The sequence below is a fragment of the Callorhinus ursinus genome, unplaced genomic scaffold, assembly GCF_003265705.2.
Source record: "Callorhinus ursinus isolate GAN/ISIS: 27379988/994484 unplaced genomic scaffold, GSC_fseal_2.0 scaffold1, whole genome shotgun sequence".
Lineage (NCBI taxonomy): Eukaryota > Metazoa > Chordata > Mammalia > Carnivora > Otariidae > Callorhinus > Callorhinus ursinus.
This window is the reverse complement of record NW_027397063.1, coordinates 102,421,844-102,444,362: the sequence shown is the minus strand read 5'-3', so window position 1 is coordinate 102,444,362 and position 22,519 is coordinate 102,421,844. Positions and strand designations below refer to the sequence as shown.

At 40.3% G+C, this 22,519-nt stretch overlaps 1 pseudogene; it reads left to right on the top strand.

Annotated features, from left to right (window-relative positions):
- The first annotated feature begins 7,143 nt into the window (after positions 1–7,143).
- On the top strand, positions 7,144–7,640 carry LOC112822383 (transcription factor BTF3 pseudogene; annotated as a pseudogene).
- The last annotated feature ends 14,879 nt before the right edge of the window (positions 7,641–22,519 follow it).

The following is a 22,519-nucleotide window of genomic DNA, read 5'->3' as shown; positions in this document are numbered from 1 at the left end:
CCCCACCCCCGCTTGTGCTCTCTTTCTCTTTCTCAAATAAATAAAATCTTAAATAATAATAATAATAAATATCACAGGCTGGAAAAGAGGGGAAGATGTTGACTCTTAAGGGGAAGGAGGGAACTTTGTGGGATGATGATCATGGTGGGGTTACATGCCTGAAAACTTCTGTTAAAATTTCTGGAACTGTATACCTCAAAAGGGAGAATTCCACTACATGTAAATTAAACCCTAAAAAGGGAACACAATTTGAATATCTTAGAATGCCAACACACTCAGCATATAGCTGTCCAGATATTTTCTCATGCAAGAAGTTAAACATGAATTAACCTCTTTCTTAGAATAGGAAAAACAGGATATACTAGTCAACTTAATATTTTGCTTAACAGAGTTATCGTATATACTACTACGTACAGGAATCACTGCTTCCGAAAGAATTATAATTCAAGAAATCTTTCTTTGTTCTACTATAAATATTCAATGTGTTTTGGCAGACATGGCACAGTCAGAAGACCTGGCTTGGACTATGTATGTCCTGTGACTAACTAACCCAGTGACCATGGGCAAGTAGCTTTCCTCCTGGGTGTTTATTTTTTTCTACTTCCCACAAGTAGATTTGACATGATTCATTCTTCTTTTTTTTTTTTTTTAATTTTATTTATTTATTTATTTGGGAGAGAGAGAATGAGCGGGGGGGAGGACAGAAGGAGAGGCAGAAGCAGACTCACCACTGAGCAGGGAACCTGACGTGGGGCTCGATCCCAGGACCCTGGGACCATGACCTGCACCCAAGGCAGACCCTTACCTGACTGAGCCACCCAAGCACTCCAACATGATTCATACTTCTTAACCTTTTCTCTGTCTGTATGGGTACAAATAAGGAACACTGTCTTTGGAAAGAGCTTTCATCTGCTCAATCCTGAGCCTTTCCCTTCTCGTTTATGGCATCCCTGTCTCCCCTCAGATCAGGCCGAAACTCAGAGTTGTTCTTGATTTTTGCTACCACCCCCCTCCTCTGCCATATTCAACCTGTCAACACCTTCTTTCTGTGCCACCTCCAAAACGTATCCTGGTGCTGACCATGTATTACTGTCTCCCCTGCTATTACCCTCGTGTTGGTCACTATTGTCTCTGGCCTGGCCTCTTGCAATTGCCTCTTAACTTCTCTCCCTTGTGCAATTCATTCTCAACTCAAGAGACACAGTGATCTTTTATAAATGTAAATGTAAATCATATCTCACCACACTCCTGGTGGATACATTCCGGTGACTTCCCATTGCCCTCATAATACAAGCGGGACTCTACTGTGGCCTACAAACCCCTCTGTGGTCCAGCCCATCTACCCAAGACATCTCCTCTTATCACTCTCTCCTTAGGCTCAGTGCACAAGCCTGCTTTCTGTTTTGAGACAATCAATGCTTGTGTCAGCCTCGGGGACTTTGCCCTTGCCCTTCCCTCTGTTAGAAATGATTACCCCCCAGACCTTCCAATAGTTGGTTCCTCCTCTCTGTGCAGAATTCAACTCAAATATGACCTTCTCAGAGGGCCCTTCCTGGACCACCCTGCCTAAAAAGCACACCTTGACCAGCCACTCTTTATCCCATTGCTCTGTTTTATTTTCTTCATGTTGCCACCTAAAATTGTATTATATGATTTATTTGTTGGTCAACTTGACTATTGTTGGTGTTTCCCACTAAAATGTGAGTTCCGTGACAACAGGGAACTTTTCTTATTCCCCCGTAGAGCTGCCTGGCAGGGAACAGATATCTCCTGACACGGGTTGGACCCTCAATATCAATAAATTCCATTAACTGCCAGAATAAATGAATGTATGTATGCAAACTGAGTCCTAAAGACAAAATGTTTCTCCAGATCAGAAGTGGGAAGAGCAAGGAAAGTCTGGCTGAAATAGTCTGTCTAAAGGCTTTGTAGAATAAATGCCATTTATTCATTGATACATATGAGAATATGTATCAATCAGAAGAATCAGCAAAAAAAATTTAAGAGGGTCAGAGAGAAAATAGCAATGTACCTTCAGCTCCTGGGAGAGGTAGCTTTTGGTCTTTAAACCTGATGTATTGGGGGCCTGACCCAGGGATGTCTGGCTTGATGGATGGCTACATCCCTTAAACAAGAGACTCAGCGAGCCCCATTGCTCTAACCACAGTTGTCTGCTCCCAGTTGTAATCGAGTTTCCGTGTGGATTCTTCTGTTGAGTCGAAGGTGCTGACCAGCACAAGTGATTGGCTGGTCCCTTTGGAAGTTCTAGTCTTTTTGCTTTAAATAAGGAAACTGGTGTGCTGATTTTATTCTTCAGTCTTACGTGACCTTAGTGGGAATCTACTTCCATCCTCAAAGCCCTAGCAAAATCCAGCTAATGTATCTGCAGTGCTGAGGGTCTGACTCTGGAATGTAGGGCCCTGGTGAAGTAACAGCTCTGGACCACCACCTTTCACATTTACTTTCTTCATGATATGACTCTTTCTCCCTCCCCCGCTCCCTCCCTACCCTTTCCTCCTATCTATCTATCTATCTATCTTCTATCTATCTATCTATCTAATCATCATCATCTCTCTGTTTCTTAGGGTCCCAGAAGGAATCTTTGGCTCACTCAAATATAGTCATCTGAGCAGGAAAATTTAATAAAGGGACAATTTACAATATTATGGGCAGGGTTTAGGGCAATTACATGGGATGATGCCAGCCTCTATGAGAACTGAAAGGGACTGGGGAGGGCACAGTTTTCAGAATCTACAGCTAGAGAAGGCCCTGTGCAGAGGGCCACCTGACAGCACCTGTGCTCTTTTGCTGACTTCTGGAATCTGCCATGATCCCACAGGAAAAAAGATGGGACAATAATTACCTCGACCTGACTCTCTTCTGATCTGCTCTTGATGCTCCCATTGGCCAAAACCAACTAGAAACCAAAGGTTAGCCTCTCAGGACATAAGGCAGGGTGGAGAAGAGTGGAAAATGGTTGTGAAGGGCAAATGTAAGAAATCCTGATGAATATCAATATTTATCTATCCATCCATCTACCATCTATCCTATCTGAAATAGTAAAACATATGAATAGTTTATAAAATTGAATGATAAAAGCCCTATCCACGCATACAGCCACAGCCACCTGCACCTTCCCGGGATGTACACATTCTCTCCTTAATCCCGGCTCTAGAAGCAGTTCTCCTCTGCCTCCTTATTGGACACCCTATCCTGGCAACCACCAATCCAAGATATAAGACGGTAACATTGCGAAGTTTGGACTTCCCATATGCCAGGGGTGGAACCAAGAGCTTAAGATCCACTTTGTGCTGTAACCAACCTGGGCAATTTACTCTCAGCCATGATGCAGCTCCAAATATCTCATTTGGACAGGGTTTCCTTGCCCAGATGTTTTTTAAATCATTCATTGTTCTGTCACTCCAAAGCAACACCCCAGTTAAGCAGTCCTTGAATCTATACTACCCAATGGTAACCAGAAGTCAGGAATGGTCATACATTTAAAATGGGAAATAATAACAGAATGGGATAATAATACAAACACCTTGAAATAGTGCCTAACACATAATAAATGCTCAAGAATGTTAGCTATTCTTTATTATAATAATTGTTCATATTATAATTACTTTCTGAACTGGGGAGATGCCTCATTGGAAACAGTTAAAACATTAAGCACCATTTAAGAAAAACTACTGGACCAAGAATTAACACTTGCTACATATTAATTTCTATTTTTATATCAAGTTAAACATATTAAATATAAACTTACATTTTTTAAAGATTTAGACTTACATTTTTTCTTACCCAGTGTTCTAGTATGCTTAGTTATCATTCTGATAAATCTTTTGTTACAGGTTCTCTGTGAAATGTAACTTTAGAAAGATTTAGATTTCTTAAATGGGGCTATTTTATTTATTTCATTTTACTCCTTTTTGTCCTTGATAGCAGCTCCCAACCAGTGAATTCCCTCTGGGAATACACACACCTTACTGTGTGCAATATGATATATATATGTACACACACACACACACACATATATATAAAATTGTGTGTGTGTGTGTGTGTGTGTGTGTGTGTGTGTGTGTGAGTGATCCTGTTCAGCTGCAGGTGCATATGCCATCAAAATTGTCTCTTCACATCCTGTGATATGTGCCTTATTTTTAATTTGTAGAAGTAATATTATCCAGGTGACAGAAGAAAGAAAAATTTCTGTAGCTCGTTCTACAGTTGAAAGCTGATGTACATACAAACAATCCTGTTGGCATTTCCAGGGCATTGAATAAGAAAGAGAACATATTTTATAGTTAACTTTGTAGATGGATGTACCTGTATTATAGGAAATCGTTAATAAGGTAGGCTTATCAATTTCATTGCTGGTGCATTAACACTTGGACATTGTGCAACAGTCTTTTGGTTCTATGAATGACTGTGCTGGATGACTCTGTGACAGAGGCCAGAATGAACTCCCAGAGATGTGGTTTTTGGAAGAAGCGTCATCACTGAAACTATCCCACTTCCTGAAACTTTGCTCAGGGCTGTTATACTCATGGTTGATTGCAAAGATTCTCTCTAGAAACTTCAGTGATTTGGCAAGATATCTTTGTAGCAGAAGAGTGCTCTTTGTGTTTAGAAAATTGACTGAGTTGGGCATGGGCACAGAAGACTATCTGAAGGAACACACCAAAATATTAACAGTGGCTTTGCCTCGGGGAATGGCACTGGGGGGAAGGAGGAAAAGGAGGAAGGACTTTCACTTCCTCACTTCCTGCAGCCAGGCTCCTGCAGCACCCCAGACCATCCACCTGCTGTCCCACTTGTCTCCCTGAAGGCTGTTCCCTGATTTGGCTTCCTTTGAAAGCTCCCGTTCTTTTTTCTGAAGTGAAGTCTTCCTGGCACCCCCAGATGGAGTTGGCTCCTCCTTCTCTAAGTGACTGATTAGTGCATTATCACACTTAGAGTAATGACTTAACACTTTTCCCCAAAACTGTTGTTTCTTTGAGAGCAAAGAACTTATTTATTTTGCTTTTACGGTTCTATTTTTAATTTTGGCATCCCCAGCATTTTCTACAGGATGAACATTTTCGATGGAATGTTTATGCTGGATAAATGAATGAGTGAATGAGTGAGTGAAGGAATGAATCCAGAGAGCATAGACTAGGAAGTACCCGATGTGTGGTCTAGTTTCATTTCTGATATTCTGCCTAGGTCTTATTTTTCCTCTCACTTTAATAGCACATTGGACACTCCCAAGGTCTGTGATTCTAACATAATAATTTTTTAGCTCCTGACTTCATTAGATACCACATTGTGATGGTGGGGAGCCTAGGAGCAACCCTGGAGGCCAGTGCCACTTCTAATGTTTTTTTTTTGCTCCATCATTGTCTTCAGCTTAATGACAGTGCCACTTTGAAAAGATTGCTTAACTTCTCTGCACCTTAATTTCCTCAGCTGCAGTAAGAGATTCATAATGTGGTTACCTCATAGAGTATTGGTGAGGCTTAGATCAGATAATGTATACAAAGCTTTTAGAACAATGCCTAGAATATGGAACATGTAATAAATGTTCAATAAATATTGATGGTGACGATGTTTCCTTGATATTATTGAGGGCACTTGGCACTTTTCTGCATAGGAGGAGGGTAAACTATGAGGCCTACTGTGAATTGCTGTATTCTATAGAGATTAATAAAGTACTGTATCATTGTGTTACATGATCAATATAGAGTTTATAAGCATAGACAAATTCAATTGTCTGCAATGAATTAGGTTTCAAAAGCAGGGCAGTGAACCAAGGCAATTTAAAATGTTAAGTGACTACTCTCATATGTCTAAAAAAATTCCATCACTAGAAACTTTATCATTATTGGAATACTTTGTCCCTTTGAAATATTAGTCATGTTAACCTTAGAGTGAATGAATTAACTACACCTTTCCCTGAGAGCAGTATTGATGGGCAGAACATTGGTGTGGGGGGCCCACGGGATGGAGACAGAAAAAGAGAAGAGTGGTCTGCAAGGAATTGTCAGATGTGACAGCTCAGGGACTGTAGCCCTTTTTGCAAGGCTGGCAAGCTGGGCCAACATTTTAAATTGCAGACTGGCCTCAACCAGGGTTCTGCTCAGGGACAACATTGTTATGGCTGCTGGAAGCTCATGCCCAGGACTGCTGGCCTGGGTTCTGGCTGCCTAGCTACCCACTCTTTGACCAGCTGTCTTGTTTTCCAGATCAGCAAGGATCTTAGTTGCAAGTGAGGGATCAGGGGAATTGTTTGGGCTCATATAACTGGAAAGATCAGGAGTAGCGATGGCTTCAGGGTTCAAAGGAACTCATCCAGGCTCAGTTTCAGTCCATCCCTTGTCTCAGCCTTTTACTGTGTTGACCTCCATCTCAGGTTTCATGGCTGCATGGTGACAATAGCTTTAGTCTCTATATCCCTTCAAGTTCAAGGGACATGGGAATAGAGCTCACGTTTGCTTCAGAAGTCTCAAAAAAAGTTCTCCTTGTGTTTCATTGGCTCTAAGAAGTCAATGTGCCCGTCTCTGAAGAAATTGCTGTGGCCACAGGAAATAAAAGCTCTGATGGACCACAAATAAATGGAAAGACATCCTGTGTTCATGGAATGGAAGACTTAATATTATTAAGATGTTGATACTGTTCAAAATGATTTACAGGTTTAATGTAATTCCTGTGAAAATCCCAAAGGCATAGAAAAATTCATCCTTAACTGTATGTGGAATCTCAAGGGACCTTGAAAAGCCAATAGAATTTTAAAAAAGAACAATATAGTTGGAAGACTCACACTTTCTGATCTCAAAACATATGATAAAGCTCCAGTCACCCAAATAGTATGAAACTGGCATAAAGGCAGACATGTAGACCGGTGGAACAGAACAGAGAGCCCAGAAATAAACCTTTGCTTTTGGTCAACTGATCTTCGATAAGGGTACCAAGACCACACAATGAAGAAAACAAAGTCTCTTCAACAAATGGTAGTAGGACAATTGAATATCTGTGTTAAAAAAAAATAGACAACTTCCGGCCTCCCTCTCGCTGCCATCTTGCGTCCCCGCGTGTGTGCACCTAATCTCAGCTGGTCCGCCCAAGACCCCCTGAGCGCCAACGCTATTCCCCCCGTGCGGTCCCATTTCCGCTCCAACAAGATGAAAGAAACTATCATGAACCAGGAGAAACTCACCAAACTGCAAGCACAAGTGCGCATTGGTGGGAAAGGAACTGCTCGCCGAAGAAGGTGGTTCATAGAACAGCTACAGCAGATGATAAAAACTTCAGTTCTCCTTAAAGAAGTTGGGGTAAACAATATCTCTGGTATTGAAGAAGTGAATATGTTCACAAACCAAGGAACAGTGATGCGCTCTAACAACCCCAAAGTTCAGGCGTCGCTGGCAGCAAACACTTTCACCATTCCAGGCCATGATGAGACAAAGCAGCTGACAGAAATGCTACCCAGGATCTTAAACCAACTCGGTGCAGACAGTCTGACTACTTGAAGAAGACGGGCTGAAGCTCTGCCCAAACAATCTGTGGATGGAAAAGCACCACTTGCTACCGGAGAGAATGATGATGAAGTTCCAGATCTTGTGGAGAATTCTGATGAAGTGTCCAAGAATGAAGCAAACTGAATTGAGTCAACTTCTGAAGAAGATAAAACTTGAAGAAGTTACAGGGAGCTGCTATTTTATATTATGACTGCTTTTTAAAATTTTGTTCGTGGATCTGATAAAATCTAGATCTCTAATATTTTTAAGCCCAAGCCCCTTGGACACTGCAGCTCTTTTCAGTTTTTGCTTATACACAATTCATTCTTTGCAGCTAATTAAGCTGAAGAGGCCTGGGTATAAAGTTTGAAACAAGGTTAATAAAGTTCTTTGCCTAGGGGAAAAAAAAATAGACAAATGGGAATACATCAAACTTAAAACTTTTGTACATCAAAGGACACAATCAACAGAGTGAAAAAGCAACCTACAGAATGGGAAAAATATATGCAAATCATATATCTGATAAGAATATCCAGAATATATAAAGAACTCCTACAACTCAAAAATAATGACAAAATCAAATAACCTGATTTAAAAATGGCCAAAGACTGGAATAGATATTTCTTCTAAGTTGATATACTATGGCTAACAGGCATATGAAAAGATGCTCAATATCACCAATCATCAGAGAAATTCAAATCAAAGCCACAGTGAGATATCACCATAACTCCTCACACCCATTATGATTTCTATTATTAAAAACAAAAAATATCTAGAAAATAGCAAGGGTTGGCAAGAACATGAAGATATTGGAAGTCTTGTATACTGTTGATGGGAATGTAAAATGGTGCAGCCACTATGGAAAATGGTACAGAGGCTTCTCAAAAAATTAAAAATAAAACTATCATATATATGATCCAGCAATCCCACTTCTAGGTATATAGCCAAAAAATCCAAAGCAGAGTCCTGAAGAGGTATTTGCACACCCAAGTTCATAGCAGTATTGTCTCCAATAGCTAAGAGTTGGAAGCAAACCAAATGTCCATCCAAAAATGAATGCATAAGCAAAATGTGGCCTATACACACAATGGACTATTATTCAGGGTCAAAAAGGAAGGAAATCCTGTCACATGCTACAACATGGACGAATCTTGAGGACATTATGCTAAGTGAAATAATCCAATCACAAAACCCAAATACTGCATGATTCCACTTACATGCTATATCTAAAGTAGTCAAATTCATAGAGACAGAAAGTAGTATAGTGGTTACCAGGGTCTGGGAGGAGGGGGAAAGGGCAGTTTAATGGGTATAGAGCTGCAGTTCTGAAAATGTTCTGATCTGTTTCATAACAATGTGAATATACTTAACACTACTGAACTTGTACATTTAAAGATGGCTATGATGGTAAAGTTTATTATATGTTTCTCATCACAATTTAAAAAAGTACCTATCCTAAGTCCCATATCAGATTAATTAAATCAGGTAGAGTGGGGCTAAGACTTCAATATTATTTAAAAGCTCCCTGGATTATTTTAGGGTACAGTCGGATTTGCAAGTAGCTGTCCTACCCTCTGATTTTGAATCTAATCTGGTCTGCCCAATTCTTCCTCCTTAGCCAATTACTGCTAGGGGTAGGCTTTACCCTTTCACACAGAGGAGTATGGAGTCAGAAGTCTACTTCATTCAGAGCTGGGCTGGGATGCAGATTCTAGACGGGCCACCAAATCATCTCCATAGATTAGAAGCAGGGCATTAATTAATTCGTGTTTCCATATACAACCCTTTGTGGAACTTCTGGTGGGCCAAAATAGGAAATGCCTAGTACAGCTCTGAGTGAGATTCCAGGCAGGGTCAGGCTTTCCCTTAGGGGGACTTAGCAGAAGGAAGAAAGCAGATGGAAGGGAAAGAGACAGTAGTGGCCCAGAGTGCTGCCAACAGAGAAGAAGTCACAGTGGGCAGCAGGAGGAACGTGGCCACCTAAGATGGGATGGCTAGGGTCGGACAGAAAGTCCCAGAAGCCAGGAACAGAAAGCTTGAGGAAGGGAGAGCAGAAACAATATAATTCCTTTTTGTCTAAAACTGGACCTATTTAATTCACTTTTAAATAAAATAAAAACTGCTGGGGTGAGGGTAGGGAAGAAGAAACCTTCTTTATGGGGAAGAGAGTGGGGAGCAGAGAGTGGAGTTTTTGTGCAGAGAACAGTAATCAATATTCAAAATCTTACTTCTTAATACACCAATGGATTGAATTCAGGCTATAGCATAATTTAATTAAATGGACTATTGTTTTTCTTTCTCACTGGTTTTAGGGAGAGGGCTACAAGTATGAGGTGAGCAGGATTAGGTTCTAATTGAAGTAGATCCATCTGCCTCAAAGCCAACAAGGCCTCTGTAAACAGACTGAGAAAGCTTTTATATCAGTTTCATATTCAGCAGGGTGTGGATGCACAGAAGGATGAACGTTACCAGCTTGGTTTCCAGTTTTGAAAGCAGGGGGGCAACATGTTGGGTGAGTTGAAAATTTTTTAAATTGCAGTTGGGTTTGTTCATTGGACATGTTAGCTAGGTGGTATTGGAACAGGACTATGTCATTTGTACTTCTGCAACACTTTCTTCCAGAAAATGTGTTCAGATTTGATTTGCATTCAAAAAAAAAGAACTGATATTTAAGTGTCTGTTATGTGATAACAGGCTGGGTGTTACAGATAGAGCATCCTACGTTAATTCCCACAGCGATACCCATTTTGCAGTTGAGGAAACTGAGACTCAGGAAGATTTTTATTAATTTTTCAAAGGCACTTCGCTAATAAATAGCGGAACTGGGTTTGAAGCCAGTTATTTCTGACTCCAAAGCCAATATTCCTTCTGTTGGTTAACCCAGATTTTGAAGACAGTGAAGCTAAGACGTATAATTCCTCTGATTCAATTTTCACGGAGTCACACTTAGAGAGCAGATACAAATCTGAGTCCTCAAACTCAGAGGTCCAAAAAATTTTTAATTTCTATACATTAACTTAATCATATGTTAAACCTCCATCCTGATAGGCGTTCTACTAATTTCTGTTGAAGTGCTCATGTCCAGGCCACGTGTTCCCCCCCCCCCCCCCCCCCCCCCAGGGTACACGCAGCTATTTCCGTACTGTGCTTTGGCCTTGCTGCCCCTTGGCACATCATGGCTGCAGCTTGGGGCCCAGCCACTGAGGTCTGCTCCAGTCCCTGGGGGCTTTATTCTAAGCAGAGTCCTTCTTTAATCCTGCTTCCCAGGAAAGTAGTCATCTCTCACCTCAAATTTTGGTCTCAGCAATGGATTTAGGCTTTTGGAAATACTAGTCGGAAAAGATGAGCGATGCCTACCTCAAAAAGTTGCTGTGTAAAGACTAAATGAATTATCTATAAATGCTCAGCACAGTACCAGACGCATGGTACACGCTCTATAAATATTAGCTATTATTACATATTTTAGAATATATTTACCTATATTTTTTCTCTAGTTTTTACCTATGTGGCTTACAAAATACATGTAAATATATAGGATTTGTAATAACTTGCGTATAAGCAGTGCTGATATTGTTTTATGCCCCACAGGCACAAAATTTTACTGTTCTGTTTCACACAATTCCCATAAAAAAAAGGGGAAAAGTATGATGCTGTTACAATTGAATGCAGTGAACTACACAGTATATTCTTGCTCCTTTCATTGTGTCTAGGCATCGCTGAAAATTCAATCCTCCCCTTACAATTTTACACATGATGGTGGGAAGAATTTTCCAGAGACTAGCTGCTGGCTCTGTTTCTTTCAACTCTCATTTCTCCTCCACAGCCCCATATGCTGTATGATGTGCTGTAGGTCAGTGTCAGATCGTGATAGCATCCCTTTGTTTCATGGTCGATCACACAGTGGATAGAAGGAGCATTCCTGGAAGGCATTCCTACAGTGGGATGATTGTAAGCCACCCCCAAATATCCCACTGATATTAAGTGTGACCCCAACTCTGCTTTTTGTTAGCCAGATCCACAAAATTCCCACCGATGATTCAGTGCCACCTGCTAAGAAGGGAAACGTGATGGTAAGGAAGTTTGAGTGGAAAGAGATACTAATCTTAATGAAGATCAATTTATCTTACATCTACAAATTTTCCAAAAGCATAACTTTTGGAAGGTCCCCCAAGGACCTTGAAAGATGTCTGTGCAGGTAAGAGGCCTGAAGCTTCACCCTGCTTTCATGGTAAATCGCAAGTATTACGTGGTATCCTTCATGTAAAGGGCAAAAGACTATGCCTCACACATCCAACAAATGATAACCATTGTTGGCGGTCGAGTTGTAACGGGGGTGGTGGAGACACCTGTGCTGACTCTTGTCCATATGCCCTCTCCAACTCACCCACACCTTCTCGGCCCTTCTCTGACTTGTTCCACACCTAGGAAGCTGACCTCTATGTTTTGCCTTTACAGACTTCCTAGCCCCTCGCTTCCTGTGGGCTTGGGCCAGCAGGAGCCATGAGCAGGAGTTTGGTGAGTAAGAAGAAAGACAGACTGGGATACTTATTACCATCCCCTCCTTCCCCCAGTTTTCTTCTGTTCTGACACTGTCTGCATACAGCTCCAGCTCCTCTCCCAGGACTACAGAGCTTGCTGGGCCCAATAACACCACTTCTACCCTTTGCTCTCATCAGGACTAAAAGTAGCAGAAACTTCCTGCTGCTGTTAATCCTGGGTGTCTCACTCTCCCTGTTGCTTTCCTTAACCTGTTCCCATCTCTGTAACTAGTCCCTTCATTAACTCCTTTCAGTCAGTCCTTCTGAGTGTCTGTTTCCTGCTGGATTCCCACCGGATACCTTGTTTTGACCCCAAATACTATGGTCTGTGGTCATTTATGGCTGTATTGCTTTCTGTTTCCCCTGGTATCCTGAGATAAAAGTGTTGCTTATTTTCTTCTCAGAGTGAGTCACGAAAAATGTGCACCTAAAGTCATCTGCTTCTCCTATTGTGCATTCATAAACCTGTACAAGCCTCACGTGTCACTTGGAAAAGAGCTCCGCTTGTGGACCCTGATGTGAATTTCCCCTGGGGCTGACACGTCCCTCGGAGTATTTAGCCTCTCTTTAAAGTTTTGAAGTTTCCATGTATGTTTATATAACCACTTAACTCTGTCCTAGGTAGCTCTAGGGAAATTTGCTGCACTCATCAGAAGTTGAATTGTCCCATCATATTGCATAAGATGAAAACCTGACCCCATTCAACCACCAGAGCAATAGCCAGAGAAGACATTAAGTGAGAACTGATTTTCAATCCGGAGATCCCTTTCCATTCATGGGTCCTATAGGGTTTCTTCCAGGCTGCACAGAGGGCTGTTTTTCAAAACGAATATAGTTTTTCTCTACCCTTAGGAAATACTTAATCTGGACATTAGAAATATTTCTGAGAGTGGGGAGGAGAACAGGAAAAAACCAGCATCATGTTTATCTTTATTAAGAGAAAGGGGAAAGAATGAGCAGATACAGAACATTCTTATGTCTTCTTCTTCATACAGCTGCAGGTGACATCTCCAGAGATTATCTTTAAAGTGCACCAGACCTGGACTCACTATGACAATACTGCTTTTGAAAAGCGCTGCTTAGGTTCTTGCCCCATCTGACGGTCATGGCCACCCATGGAGAGGATGTACTCCCTGAATATTCTAAGGAAGCTCTCACCTGAGTCTGTCTAGGCCTAACTGTTGATCTTTTGTTTCCCCAGCCAGTATTTGTTGGTGCCTGTGATGGGGGAGGCCCTGTTCAAGCTGCTAAAGATACTGAAGTGAATATGAGAAAGTCCTTAGCCTCCTTATAGAGGGGCTTACATTCTAGCAGGAGAGACAGAAGAATAAACAACTAGGCAACTAAGAACATACATATATAGTATATTATAATTTTAGTGATAAGTGCCCCAAGTACTAGGACTGCAAAGTCAATTTATCGTAACCAATAAATATCTTCATCATGTTGGTGGGCAGAAAATAATTAACATAGGTAGGGGACACCTGGCTGGCTCAGTCTGAAGAGCATGTGACTCTTGATCTTGAGTTTGTGAGTTTGAGTGCCATGTTGGGTGTAGAGCTTGCTAAAAATAAATAAGTAAATAAACTTTAAAGAAAAGAATTATCATAGCAAGTCTGAGGCTGCCATCCGTAGAAAGGCTGCTTGCAAGGTTTGCCATTGACTGGTGTCTGGGAATTGAATGGTAAACTGTTCTCTACGCTGATAGAAAACAAAGTGGTAAGAGTAGCTCAGTATGCCTAAACTGTCTAAACACCTGCTTTCCCTCTGGCAGTCTAGAATTTTGGTATGTGCCATGCATGGGGTGTCTATGTGACCAGCCCCCAGTAAAAACCTGGGCACTGAGTCTCTAATGAACTTTCTTGGAAAACATTTCACACTTGATATCACAATTCACTGAGGGAGGAATTAACTGCATCCTGTGTGACTCCGTTAGGAGAGGTTCTTTTGTGCCTGGAAGATTGAGCCTGGTTTCCCTCAGACTTTACCTCAAGTGCCTTTTCCCTTTGCTGAATTTGCTTTGTATGCTTTCACTATAATCAACCAAGGCCGTGAGCATGATTATTTGCTGAGTCCTTTAAACCTTCTAGTGAATCACTGAACATAAGGATGGTCTTAGGGACCCATGACACAGTTGGGCTATAGAATCAACAAGTTGGAAGATGATGGTAGGGTAGCTTAGAGCACCACATAAAAAACTAGGCGGTCGAGTTGTAACGGGGAGAGGATGTACTCCCTGAATATTTATTGGTTTTTTTAAAGATTTTATTTATTTTGAGAGAGAGAAAGAATACACATGTGTATGCATGAGCAGGGGGAGGGGCAGAGGCAGAGGGAGAGAGAAGCTCAAGCAGACTCCATGCTGAGCATGGAGTCCAACTAGGGGCTAGATCTCAGGACGCTCAGGTCATGACCTGAGCTGAAATCAAGAATCAGACACAACCGACTGAGCCACTCAGGCACCCCTAGGCTGGGTCGTAACAAAGCTGTTACTTCAAACAAGCAAGTAAAAAATAACCACAACAAAAAACTGGGGTAAACCCTAAGGAATATTTAGGGGAAGCTATCAGCATCCCAGCCAATGGACACCCTGGCATTGGCATAGCCTAAAAAATTGTAGCCACACCTCATATTCAGAGAAGGTCATTTTGTAGAATGATGAGATGAATGGATTCTTATTTACAGACTTTTAAAAATCGTATTATTTTATTTTTTTCATCATGATAAGTGTACTCTTTAATCTCTACCCCTATTTAACCCATCCCCCCACCCATCTCCCCTCTGGTAACCATCAGTTTGTTCTCTATAGTTAAGAACCTGTTTCTTGGTTTCTCCCTCTCTCTCTCTTTTTTTCCTTTGCTCATTTGTTTTGTTTCTTAAATTCCACATATGAGTGAGATCATATGGTATTTGTCTTTCTCTGACAGACTTACATTGCTCTGCATTATACTCTCTAGCTCCATCCATGTCATTGCAAATGGCAAGATTTCTTTCTTTTTTATGGCTGAGTAATATTCCTGTGTGTGTGTGTGTGTGTGTGTGTGTGTGTGTGTGTGTGTGTGTATCACCCATTCTTTACCCATTTGATGGATCCAATTGGTGGATACTTCTGCTTCCATAGTTTGGCTATTATAAATAATGCTGCAATAAACATAGGGAGTGCATATATCCTTCGAACTAGTGTTTTCGCATTTTAGGGATAAATACCCAGTAGTGTGATTCCTAGATTACAGGGTAGTTCTATTTTTAATTTTTTGAGGAAACTCTTTACTGTTTTCCAGAGTGGCTGCACCAGTTTGCATTCCCACCAACAGTGCACAAGGGTTCCTTTTTCTCCACATTCTTGCCAATACCTGTTGTTTCTTGTGTTTTCGATTTTGGCCATTCTGACAGGTGTGAGGTTATATCTCATTGTACTTTCGATTTGCATTTCCCTGATTATGAGTGATGTTGAGCACCTTTTCATGTGTCTGTTGGCCAACTATATATCTTCTTTGGAGAAATGTCTATTCATGTCTTCTGCCCATTTTTTCATTTGATTATTTGTTTGTGGGGTATTGAGTTGTATTAGTTCTTTATATATTTTGGATATTAACCCCTTATCAGATATGTCATTTACTAATATCTTCTCCCATTCACTAGGTTGCCTTGTAGTTTTGTTGATGGTTTCCTTCACTGTGCAGAAGCTTTTTATTTTGATGTAATCCCAATAGTTTAGTTTTGCTTTTATTTCCCTTGCTTCAGGAGACATATCCAGAAAAATGTTGCTACAGCCAACATCAGAGAGATTACTGCCTCTGCTCTCTTCAAGGATTTTTATGGTTTCAGGTCTGACATTTAGGTCTTGAACCCATTTTGAGTTTATTTTTGTGTGTGGTGAAAGAAAGTAGTCCAGTTTCATTGTTTTGCACGTGGCTATCCAGTTTTCCCATCACTTTTTGTTAGAGAGACTATCTTTTTCCCATTGGATATTCTTTCCTCCTTTGTCAAAGATGAATTGACCATATAATTATGGGTTTATTTCTGGATTTTCTATTCTATTCCATTGATCAATGTGTCTGTTTTTATGCCAGTACCATACTGTTTTAATTACTACAGCTTTGTAATATAACTTGAAATAATGGAATTGTGATACCTCCAGCTTTGCTTTTCTTTTTCAAGATTGCTTTGGCTATTCAGGGTCTTTTGTGGTTCCATACAAATTTTAGGACTGTTTGTTCTAGCTCTGTGAAAAATGCTGTTGGTATTTTGGTAGGGATTGCATTGAATCTGTAGATTGCTTTGCATAGTATGGCCATTTTAACAATATTTGTTTTCCCAATCCATGAACATGGAATAGCTTTCCATTTGTTTGTCGTCTTGAATTTCTTTCACCAGTGTTTTATAGTTTTCAGAATACAGGTCTTTCACCTCTTTGGTTAAGTTCATTCCTAGATATTTTATTGTTTTTGGTACAGTTGTCAATGGGACTGCTTCCTTAATTTCACTTTCTACCGCTTCATTATTAATGTATATAAATGCAACAGATTTCTGTACATTGATTTTGTATCCTGTGACTTTACTGAATTCATTTATCAGTTCTAATAGTGTTTTTTGGTGGAGTCTTTGAGATTTTCTATATATAGTATACGTCACCTGCAAATAGTTGGAGTTTTACTTCTTCCTTACCAATTTGGATGCCTTTTATTTTTTTTTTCTTGTCTGATTGCTGTGGCTAGGACTTCCAAAACTATGTTGAATAAAGGTGGTGGAGAGTGGATATCCTTGTGTTGTTCCTGACCTTAGGGGAAAAGCTCTCAGTTTTTCCCTATTGAGTATGATGTTTGCTGTGGGTTTTTCATATAAAGCCTTTATTATGTTGAGATATGTTCCTCTATACCTACTTTGCAGAGAGTTTTTATCATGAATGGATGTACTGTGTCAAATGCTTTTTCTGCATCTATTGAAGTGATCATATGGTTTTTATCCATTCTCTTATTGATGTGACATATCATGTTGATTGTTTTGCAAATATTAAATCATCCTTGTATACCAGGAATAAATCCCCCTTGATCATGATGAATGATCTTTTTTTTTTTAATGTATTATTGGATTCAGTTTGCTAATATTTTGTTGATGATTTTTGCATCTATATTCATGGGAGATAGTGACCTATAGTTCTCTTTTTTTGTGGTATTATTATCTGGTTTTGGTATCAGGGTGATATTGGCCTCATAGAATGAATCTGGAAGTCTTCCTTCCTCTTGTATTTTTGGAATAGTTTGAGAAGAATGGAAATTAACTGTTCTTTAAATGTTTGGTAGAATTCACCCATGAAGCCTGGTGGTCCTGGACTTTTGTTTGTTGGGAGTGTTTTGATTACTGATTCCATTTCATTGCTGGTGATTGGTCTGTTCAAATTTTCTATTTCTTCCTGCTTTAGTTTTGGTAAGTTTTATGTTTCTAGGAGTTTGTCCGTTTCTTCTAAGTTATCCAGTTTGTTCACATATAGGTTTTCATATATTCTTTACAATTGTGTCTATTTCTGTAGTCTTGGTTGTTATTTCTCCTCTTTCATTGGTAATTTTGTTTATTTGGGTCCTCTCTTTTTTTAAAATGAGTCTTGCCAGAGGTTTATCAATTCTGTTGATCTCAAAGAAGCTGCTCTTGGTTTCATTGATCTGTTCTTTTGTTTTGTTTTTAGTTTCTACATCATTTATTTTTGCTCTAATCTTTATTATTCCCTTCCTTTTTGCTGGGTTTGGGTTTTGTTTGTTCTTCTTTTTCTAGCTCCTTTGGGTATAAGATTAGATTGTTTATTTGAGATTTTTCTTGCTTCTCAAGATATGCCTGTGTTCTTGTAAACTTCCCTCCTAGAACCACTTTTGCTGCATCCCAAAGATTTTGGACCATTGTGCTTTCATTTTCATTTGTTTCCATGTAATTTTTTTATTTCTTTCACTTCTTGGTTGACCCATTCATTGTTTAATAGCATGTTATTTAACCTCCATGTATTTGTGCTCATCTCAGATTTTTTTCTTGTGGTTGATTTCTAGTTTCATAGCATTGTGGTCAGAAAAAAGTGCATGGTATGATTTTGACTTTTTTTGAATTTGTTGAGATTTGTTTTGTGGTCTAATATGTGATTTATTCTGGACGATGTTCCATGTGCACTTGAAAAGAATGTGTATTCTGCTGTTTTAGGATGGAATGTTCTGAATATGTCTGTTAAATCCATCTGGTCCAGTGTGTCATTCAAAGCCACTGTTTCCTTGTTGATTTTCTATTTGGATGATCTGTCCATTGATGTAAATGGGGTGTTAAGTCCCCTACTATTATTGTATTCTATCGATTTTGTTTGTTTGTTTGTTATTAACTGTTTTATGTATTTGGGTGCTCCCATGTTGGGTGAATAATATTTATAATCATTATATCTTCTTGTTGGATCATTCCCTTTATTATATAGTGTCCTTCTTTGTCTCTTGTTTCAGTCTTTGTTTTAATGTCTATTTTATCTGGGGGCACCTGAATGGCTCAGTTGGTTAAGCATCCAACTCTTGATTTCAGCTCAGGTAATGATCTCATGGTCGTGGGACTGAGCCCCATGTTGGGTTCCATGCTCAGCAGGAAGTCTGCTTGAGATTCTCTCTCCTCTCCCTCTGCCCCCACCCCCACTCATGCTCATTCTCTCTTTCTTTCTCAAATACATAAATAAATAAATCTTTATAGAGTCTATTTTATCTGGTGGAAGTATTGCTACCCCAGCTTTCTTTTGGCATCCATTTGCATGCTAAATGTTTCTTCATCCCCTCACTTTCAATTTGCAGGTATCCTTAGATCTGAAGTGAGTGGCTGGTAGGCTGCACATAGATGGGTCTTGTTTTTTTATCCACTCTGTCACCCTATGTCTTATGCATTTTTTTCTTTTCAGAGAGAGAGAGTGCGAGCAGGAGTGGGGGGAGGGCAGAGGGTAAGAAAGAATCTTAAGTAGGCTCCATACCCAGCACAGAGCCTGAGCTGGTGCTCAATCTCAGGACCCTGAGATCATGACCTGAGCTGAAATCAAGAGTCAGATGTTTAAACAGCTGAGCCACCCAGGCACCCCATCCTATGTATTTTTTTTTTAAGATTTGATTTATTATTTGACAGAGAGAGACACAGCGAGAGAGGGAATACAAGCAGGAAGAGTGGGCGAGGGAGAAACAGGCTTCCCACTGAGCAGGGAGCCCGATGTGGGGCTTGATCCCAGGACCCTGGGATCATGACCTGAGCCAAAGGCAGACGCTTAACAACTGAGCCACCCAGGCACCCCCATCCTATGTCTTTTGATTGGAGTGTTTAGTGCATTCACATTCAAATTAATTATTGATGATATGTATTTGTTGCCATTTTGTTTCTTGTTTTGTGGTTGTTTTATAGTTTTTCTATGTTCCTTTCTTCTCTTGCTCTCTTTCATGGTATGTTGGCTTTCTTTAGCGATATACTTGGATCCTTTTCTCTTTATTCTTTGCATATCTGTTATTGGTTTTTGACTTGTGGTTACCATTAGGTTTGTATAATACATCTTCTGCATAAAACAGTCTATATTAAGTTGATGGTCATTTAAGTTTAAACCCATTCTTTACTCCTCTCCCTCCCACGTTTTAGGTATCTGGTGTCATATTTTACATCCTTTTAGTTTATGAATTCCTTGACTGATTTTTACAGAAATACTTATTTTTACTGTTCTTGTGTTTTTTCTTTTCAGACTCTCCCTTATGGCCTCTCTTTTCCACTCAAAGTGTCCGCTTTAGGGGTGCCTGGGTGGCTCAGTCAGTTAAGCATCAGGCTTCGGCCCAGGTCATGATCCTAGGGCCCTAGGATCAAGCCCCACGTCGGGCTCTCTGCTCAGTGTGGAGCCTGCTTCTCCCTCTCCCTCTGCTCCTCCTCTCCCCTTGCCCTGCTCACTCTGTCTCCTGCTCTCTCTCTCGCAAATAAATAAATAAAATCTTTTTTTTTAAGTTTAATATTGCTTGTAGGGCTGGCTTAGTGATCATAAACTCCTTTAGTTTTTGTTTATCTGAGAAACTCTTTATCTCTCCTTCTATTCTGAATGATAGCCTTGCTGGATAGAGTATTCTTGGCTACAGATTTTTCCCTTTCAGCACTTTGAATATATCATGACCCTCACTTCTGGCCTGCAAAGTTTCTGTTGAAAAATCCACTGATAGTCTTATGGGGGTTCCCTTGTATGTAATTATCTTCTTTTCTCTTGCTGCCTTTAAAATTCTCTCTTTATCACTATCTTTTGCCATTTTAATTTCTACATATCTTGGTGTGGGTTGAATTTTGGGAGGATTTCTTTGCCTCCTGGATCTGGATATCTGTTTCCAACCCCAGATTAAGGAAGTTTTAAGCTATTTTTTCTTCAAATAAATTTTCTGCCCTCTTTTCTCTCTCTTCTTCTGAGATCCCTATAATGTAGACGTTATCGTTTGATAGAGTCACTGAGTTCCTTAAGACTATTCTCAATTTGCATAATTTTCTTTCCTCTCCTTTACTCACCTTGGTTATATTCTATTACTCTGTCTTCCAGGTCATTAATTCATTCCTCTGCTTCATCTAGTCTGCTATTTATTCCACCAAGTGTATTTTCTATTTCATTTATTGTGTTCTTGTTCTCTGATTGATTGTTTTTTATCTCTGTGTTAAGGGTCTCACTGATATTCTCCACTCTTTTCTAGAGTCCAGTGAGTATCTTTATGATCATTACTTTAAATTCTCTATGGGGCATTTGACTTAGATCTATTTTGCTTCGGTCTTTTGCTGTGGTTTGGTCCTATTCCTTCATTTGGGAGTTGTTTATCTCCTTATTTTGTCTGACTTTCTGTCTATTGCTGTGTATTAGAAAAGTCAGCTACTTCTCTTAACAATAACAGCTTTATGGTGTAGAGGTCCTATAGTGCCCTCCAGTGCAGTGTCCCCTGTTCCCTAGGGCCTGGTGCTTCAGGGAGTGTCCCCTATATGTTTTGCGTGTGCTCTGCTGTTGAGTCTTGGCCTCTTTCCTTTAGTCCAGTTGTCTACCAAGGCTGTCTTTGCCTATTGTGGGCAGCAAGGTGTGCAATAGTCTCCTTACAAAAGGAGACCTCCTGCTGCTGCTGCTGCCAGAACTGAGCTCCTGCAAAACATATGGGTCAGGAGATGTGGTGGAGCAGAGTTTGCTCTGGTCTCCTGGGGGAGGGACAAGGAGGGGTGTTGGTACAAGCAAGTTAGGTAATGAGTGTTGGTGCAGCATTGGTTACTACAGGTGGCCATAGATTGTGCTGGGGGTAGGGGAGGGAAATGGTGCCTGCCAGCTCCTTTGCTCCTGGAGGTATCTTCCAATTTACAGACTTCTTAAAATTTATATGGACTCAGCTTAAGTGGAGGACCTGTGATCACATTACCAGCGAATGGTTAAAGTTTTTTTTTAAGATATATTTATTTATTTGAGAGAGAGATCAGAGGGGAGGGGCAGAGGGAGAGGCAGAGAGAGAGAATCTTAAGCAGATTTCCCACTGAGCACGGAGCCCAACATGGGGCTCAATCCCATGACCCAGAGATCATGACTTGAGCCAAAATCAAGAGTCAGATGCCCAACCGACTAAGCCACCTAGGCACCCCCCCACCAATGGTTAAAGTTTTAAACCTCTCAATTTGTCTTAACTTTTGTCAGCAAAATAGACCTGGTTTTGAGGCTAGTGTTTACCTGGAAGTTAAACAATGAAATGAAACTTTGGTAGAGTTATTTTCTTATAGCTTCTCTGTCCATTTAATCTCTTAAAAAAAAAATGCCTAGACTTTCAGTAATAGGGTGGAGAGTATGGTTAGAAATGGGTATGTCCCCTAGTCTTTACAGTACCAAGAAGGAGAGATTTGCAAGTAGAGCCACAGACCCAACTCCCAAGGCAAATGGAGGGGAACGTTCCAAGCAGACTTCTTGGTTCCAGAGTGGCAATTATCCTCGTCTTTTTTTGCTTTATTCTTCACATCTCTTTCTTTTTTAATGTCACTTTCTCTCTCTCCTTTCAGACTTTTCCTTTCCTCTCTTCTCTCTTCTCTTATTTTCCTTCCTTTTGTCCCTTCTGTCCCTGACTCTTACCCACCCCTTAATTCATACCATCTTCTTTCTAGCTCCTTCTTGGTAACACCTTCTTGATTCAAGTTTTAACTGTCCTCTTGGCTGGGCTTTGGACTCTATCTCTTCCTAGCTTTGCATCTCCCCAAAACATATTCAACTACTCTAGATCAGACTGAGCCCTCTCAGTCAGCTGAAAACTGGAAAATCAATTGTAGTGAGAGCCTTCTTGAGCCAAATAATATCTTCCTTCTGTTGCCAAAACTTGGGAAATGTATAAAAGGTGGCACCAAAAGTTCAGCTGAAGTCTCTAGAGCATTAATGCCTTAGAAATAACAGTGATACATGCTTTTTCACTAGGTCTATATTTTTAGCTATAGTATTTGCCACCCCCAAAGATAATATTGCCA